Below are 7612 nucleotides of genomic sequence, written 5' to 3'. Positions count from 1 at the left end.
ATATAATCATGTTGATCAAGTGTCATTATATTATACTAACTCATGCATCAGTTCCCAACATTACTTCAATAACATTCATATTTTAAGCTCGAAAGTTTACAGATTATAGAAATTAACAGTTTCTATATGATGTAACACTGATAACACGAAGAGATTAATGATTTCAGATAAGAATAGTTATAAAAAAATATTTTCAGAAATATGGAGGATATTTATAATGAATGATACGATGATATCTTAGAATTTCTAATATCAATGGATGATGAAGAAGACTTATCCGTAAGGGTTTAGATTCGGAAGCAAGGTATTCGCTAAAGATTTCATCAGAAACAGAATCATTTGAATTCTTTGAAGTCAAACTTATTCTTTGTGATTTGTCCACGGCTTTCTTCATAGTTTCGCATAATTTGCTTTTCGGTACTAAATTTTCTATTGAATGTTTCCAATATAATGACACACAGGAAGCACGAAGAGGTATATAATTTCGGACGAGAATATTTATGAAAATATCCTCAGAAATATCGAAGATATTGATGATGATATTTTGGAATTTCTAAGTTCGATGGTTGATGGGGAAAGATTTTCCGCAAGATTTTAACATGACTTCGGAGTAAGATATTCTCTAAAGATTTCAACGGATCTAGATTTATCTGGGTTCTATGAATTTTGGGTATGTTACTTGTATTTCTCCTTGGTTTCTTTTATGGTTAGCTCAATCCGCTTTCCAGTTTCAACTTTTCTGATCTTTTCCAACATACTAATCTTTATCATCAAACTTTCGATGATTATGGTCGTTTACGGTTATCTACAGTTTCTGCTGCTTCATTCAGCTTTTTCAACATTCAGAGTATTGATTTGTGACTGAGTGCTTTTCAGAATTTCAGAATGAGAGATCATTATTCCAAGAGATAAATGTCATATATATAACTGTTGATGTAGATATGCTGTGAGTTTTCAAAGTACTGATAGCTGATTCCCAGTAATTGATATGGCAGTTCTCGTTACAAGATGCGGATGAGTATATGATGGGGTTTCAATGAAGAAATATAATGATTTATCGGAGAGATTTAAACCAAGAAGCAACGAGGTTGCTGGTACGTCTGTTAGTAATATGGTAAAATATGAAAGGTTCCCTGGTAACAATAAAAGAACATACATAATAATCAAGGTGATAATAAGGTTGTTTCGAACGAAAAGTCGAAGTTGATTTGCTGAAGCTGTGACAAAATTTGCTACCTTGAAAAGGGATTGCAAAGTTATTTTTGCTAATAAATGCCAAAGGATCTAACGCGGCTACGTGTTAAACTTTTACTCAGTTACCGAGAGTTTCTCAGGTGCATAACTATATGCATAAATCTTTCCTTCCGTAGATAAAGCGCGGTTGATTCATCCTATCGATTGAGGTGTTTTCAAGAATCATGAAAGGTTTGAACGCAGATTGTAATCGTCAAGATACAAATGAGGTTTAAGATGAAATCAAGTGGCAAACTTGAAGAATTATTTAGTTTCATATGTTATAAACAGTATTTTAATTCATTTTAATTGTCCAATATTATTCGTCCACAGTCGATAGTCCACAGTTGACAGTCCAATAATTCATATATAATTTAATATATAATATTCGAATTAATTAATATGTATTGTGACCCGTGTACATGTCTCAGACTCGATCACAACTCAAAGTATATATATTATTATAGAATCAACCTCAACCCTGTATAGAGAACTCGATCATTACTGCATATAGAGTGTCTATGGTGATTCCAAATAATATATATAGATGGGTCGATATGATATGTCAAAACCTTGTATACGTGTCCCGATTTTTAAAGTGCGTAAAATAAATAACAAAAATTAAATGACGATAAATAAAATTGCGAGAATATAAATTGCGATAAATAAACTGCGATAATTAAATTGCGATAAATAAATTGAGATAAAATAAAATGTAATACGGAATTAACAGTTAGCTAGGAACAGTTAGCTAGGATCTTGTTAGCGTGGTTTCTTAACAAAATTTCATATTGTTAATTAGTCTGTTTCTAATCAATTTTTATTGTGTCCATTATTTCTTCATTATGCCACTTGTTGGATTCTGATAGGTCAAAATCCAAATATGAAATTGAATCTGAATGAAAATAGTTATTCTTTGGTGAACGGATACGTATAGCGGTGGTTGTAAATAGGATAGTAAATGATCGTTTAATCAAATTCGAAGAATGTACAGTGTAACTTATTAATGTGAAATCTAAATATTCCTCGGGTATTACCTACCCGTTAAAATATTTTCACCATTAACAGTTTGTACAAAAGAATTTTTAATTACAATCTTTATGAAAACATATATACATATATATTTTCTTCAGATGTAATCTTGGATTTAATGAGTTAATATGATATTAAACTCATTTGATTTACCGTTAGAACAAGAATATATAATTTTTGAAACATTAGAGATTACATAATCGCTATGTCGAACGAAGATAAAATAGATAGAACGATACATAGTACGATGTTTATACTCGAGGTACAGAATGAGATGTTGAGACATGAATTGTTGATGGTACTGGTGCTGTTACTGATGGTACTGTTGGTGTCGGTGATGTTGCTGAAGCTGGTACATTTTGCACCATATTCTCCAAATTGATTACTCGAGCGTGAAGTTCGTTGACTTCTTGTATTACTCCGGGATGATTGTCGGTCGGAACGAGCGGATGAATAAGCTTTCAAATTTTGAGATATTATATAATCATGGCGAGATATTCGGAAAATGATGGTGAAAATAGTGTTTCGGACTGGTTCGCCGGTAAGTGCGTCAGGTTCTTTGCCAATAGGTGAATTCGGTTGGTGGAAGGGATAGCCTTCTTCGCGTCTCCATTGGTTAGGTCAACTACGAACCCATTAAATGAATTGGTTGATTCATTCTGGTGACACTGCTTTTGGAGCTTAGGTGAACATCTATATCAGAATAGCTGTCGGAATAACTACCGGAATAGCTATCGAAATCTGAGGGACTCGAACTGGTTGAAGTATTCATCTCGTACGATCAGATACAGGATTTTCGATAGGAAATAGATTATAGGATGTAGATTAGTACCCTGCAATACATAATTTACATATGCATATATAATACTAAAATCCCATAAGTTACGGAGGAATCTACAGAAGCTGTCAGGCAAAGATAACAATAACAGATAAGCTAAGATATGAATTTATCTATACACTATCTATGCAATAGAGGCAGTAAGACGTGTCTAGACTTTAAGGATGATAAGCAATTTATTTTCGACACTAATGATAAGCAAAACTTTTGACATGCAGACACGGTCGAAGTCCAGACTCACTAATGCATCCTAACGACTATCAGTTAGACATACTAATGCAAGACCTAGTTCGCTAAGACCACCGCTCTGATACCAACTGAAAGGACCCGTCCTAATCCATCCGGACGAAGTCCATATTGATTATAAACGATTCACATCAGTTGATTACATCGCGAGGTACTTGACCTCTATATGATACATTTTACAAACATTGCATTCGTTTTTGAAAAGACAATCTTTCATTACATCTAAAGTTGACAGACATGCATACCATTTCATAATATATCCAACTATAATTGACTTAATAATGATCTTGATAAACTCAATGACTCGAATGCAACGTCTTTTGAAATATGTCATGAATGACTCCAAGTAATATCTTTAAAATGATCAAATGCACAGCGGAAGATTTCTTTCGTACCTGAGAATAAACATGCTTTCAAGTGTCAACCAAAAGGTTGGTGAGTTCATTAGTTTAGCATAAATAATCATTTCATAATTTTAATAGACCACAAGATTTCATATTTCCATTTCTCATAAACATACGTCCCATGCATAGAGACAAAATATATCATTCATATGGATTGAACACCTGGTAACCGACATTCACAATTTGTATATAAGAATATCCCCATCATTCCGGGATCCTCCATCGGACATGATATAAATTTCGAAGTACTAAAGCATCCGGTACTTTGGATGGGGTTTGTTAGGCCCAATAGATCTATCTTTAGAGTTCGCGTCAATTAGGGTGTCTGTTCCCAAATTCTTAGATTACCAGATTAAATAAAAAGGGGCATATTCGATTTCGATCATTCAACCATATAATGTAGTTTCGATTACTTGTGTCTATTCCATAAAACATTTATAAAAGCAGCGCAAGTATTCTCAGTCCCAAAAATATATATTGCAAAAGCATTTAAAAAGGGAGCAAATGAAACTCACGCATATAAATATTGTAAAACAGTTAATAAAGCATTTGCATGTATTCTCAGCCCAAAAATGTATATAAAAAGGGAATAATGAAACTCACGCATATAAATATTGTAAAACAGTTAATAAAGCATTTGCATGTATTCTCAGCCCAAAAACGTAAAGAGTAAAAAGGGAGCAAATGAAACTCACGCATATAAATATTGTAAAACAGTTATTAAAATAGTGCATGTATTCTCAGCCCAAAAATGTAAAGAGTAAAACGGGTAAATGAAACTCACCATACTATATTTTGTAGTAAAAATACATATGACGACATTGAACAACAGAACAATGCAGGGTTGGCCTCGGATTCACGAACCTATATCATTTGTACATATATTAATACCTATAATCGTAATCGAACAAGTTTATATATATAAGTTATTAGTTATATCATTCTTATATTAATAATTTATATGTTTCATATATTCATTTTATATATTTTAAATAAATAAAAATATTAATTTTGTTATGTTATATATAATAGTTATATTTTATATAATTAATATTTGTTGTAATGATAAAAAAAATAATAATGCTAATAGTAATATTAGTAATACAAATAATGATAGTAATAATAATGTTAAAAATAATAATTTTAATGTTAAAATGATAATGTTAATAATAATAATTATAATATTCATAAAATTAATAATGATAGTAATTTTCATAAACATAATAGTAATATTCATAAAATAATAATAATGATAAAAATAATGATAACTCTAATAATAATAATGATAGTTTTAACAATAAAAATGATAATTTTAATAATAATAATAATAATAATAATAATAATAATAATGATAATAATAATGATAATAATAATAATAATAGTAAAACTTATACCTTAAATAACTAAAAGAGTCCATTAGTATAAAAGTAGAAATCCAAGAAAGAAAAGCCCAATATGTGTTCTGTTAATTGGATTCACTTAAGCCCAAAAATATATTTTATAAACCGATAGATGGAATGGTGGGTGTGTGTGTGATGATGTCGTCCAGTCCCAAGTCCAAGCAGATAAAACAGCAACAAGTCGATCTAGCTCTTTGGTTGAGCAATCGATCAATTAATCAGGAATAAAAGAAGGTAGCTGCACAAATTGCGATTGCAGAGTAGCAGCAACCTTCAACAGATGGATGTTAGGTTGGTGTCTGTTCGATCTGGAAAAAAGGTTAAACTCATCAGCGTGAAATCACCGGATCTGCATCAAATCATCATCATCGATCTAATCCTCATCAATTGATTCCGAAATCGGTTCATTTATTAATCAAGTAGGTAATCGATTCATAGATTTTCTCTTAATTTTCATTAATCCATTTATAATCTCTGTATAACTAATTGGTAGAACATTAGCAGTAATTTAATGATGTTCTTGGTGGTTTGATAAGAATAATCGAAAAGGTAATGATGAGATTGCAAACGGCATAACCGATATTGAGATCTATTTAGCTTTTAAAGGTTTTTAATATAGATCCTAATTAAGCTGTTAATCGTCTGTTATCTCACGGTTTAAAAGAGATTTAATTTGTTTGCCTTTTGATTTTATTTATATATATATACAGAGATGATGCAGGAGATGGTTGAAGGTTGGGTGAGTCATGGTGGTTGGACAGGAAACACAAACAGCCGTAGTAATAGCAGAAAAATAATATTAGCTGCAGCACTTTAAGGTGGTCGATGGGTGTACCTGATGGGATTTAGACAGAAAACATAAGTATGCCGTTGGCGATGGTTTGAGGTTACTGTCGGTGGGGCTTTGACAGAATACCAAAACTTGCAGCTGTAGTGACAATAATCTGATGACAGCAGGGGGATAGTGATCGAGCAGTGGCGATTTGAATTGTGGTGGTGAGGTGATTCACGATGATGGTTTCAACATAAAACATGAAGGTGGTTTGTGGGTTTCAATGGTGAAGTTGATCATGGTTATTCTTAATGTGTTCGTTGTACAGCAAAACAGAAAAATGGTGAATGATTTATTGGTTGTAAACCGAATTAAAACGGATTAGGAGTTGTATATTATGATTTTGTTTTGGTGCCAAAATAAAACAATAAGTAGCAGGTTAGTAGAGGTGTCTGAGTGATGAGTGGTGTGTCTCTTGAAATGTCCCGTTCTTATTGATTAAAAACGTTCCATATTAATTGATTTCGTTGCGAGGTTTTGACCTCTATATGAGACGTTTTTTCAAAGACTGCATTCATTTTTAAAACAAACCATAACCTTTATTTCATAAATAAAGGTTTAAAAAGCTTTACGTAGATTATCAAATAATGATAATCTAAAATATCCTGTTTACACACGACCATTACATAATGGTTTACAATACAAATATGTTACATCGAAATCAGTTTCTTGAATGCAGTTTTTACACAGCATCATACAAACATGGACTCCAAATCTTGTCCTTATTTTAGTATGCAACAGCGGAAGCTCTTAGTATTCACCTGAGAATAAACATGCTTTAAACGTCAACAAAAATGTTGGTGATTTATAGGTTTAACCTATATATATCAAATTGTAACAATAGACCACAAGATTTCATATTTCAATATACATCCCATACATAGAGATAAAAATCATTCATATGGTGAACACCTGGTAACCGACATTAACAAGATGCATATATAAGAATATCCCCATCATTCCGGGACACCCTTCGGATATGATATAAATTTCGAAGTACTAAAGCATCCGGTACTTTGGATGGGGCTTGTTGGGCCCGATAGATCTATCTTTAGGATTCGCGTCAATTAGGGTGTCTGTTCCCTAATTCTTAGATTACCAGACTTATTAAAAAGGGGCATATTCGATTTCGATAATTCAACCATAGAATGTAGTTTCACGTACTTGTGTCTATTTTGTAAATCATTTATAAAACCTGCATGTATTCTCATCCCAAAATATTAGATTTTAAAACTGGGACTATAACTCACTTTAACAAATTTTTTACTTCGTCAGAAAGTAAGACTTGGCCACTGGTTGATTCACGAACCTATAACAATATATACATATATATCAAAGTATGTTCAAAATATATTTACAACACTTTTAATATATTTTGATATTTTAAGTTTATTAAGTCAGTTGTCCTCGTTAGTAACCTACAACTAGTTGTCCACAGTTAGATGTACAGAAATAAATCGATAAATATTATCTTGAATCAATCCACGACCCAGTGTATACGTATCTCAGTATTGATCACAACTCAAACTATATATATTTTGGAATCAACCTCAACCCTGTATAGCTAACTCCAACATTCACATATAGAGTGTCTATGGTTGTTCCGAAATATATATAGATGTGTCGA

The sequence above is a fragment of the Rutidosis leptorrhynchoides genome, chromosome 6, assembly GCF_046630445.1.
Source record: "Rutidosis leptorrhynchoides isolate AG116_Rl617_1_P2 chromosome 6, CSIRO_AGI_Rlap_v1, whole genome shotgun sequence".
Taxonomy (NCBI): domain Eukaryota; kingdom Viridiplantae; phylum Streptophyta; class Magnoliopsida; order Asterales; family Asteraceae; genus Rutidosis; species Rutidosis leptorrhynchoides.
This window is presented reverse-complemented; position numbering follows the sequence as displayed.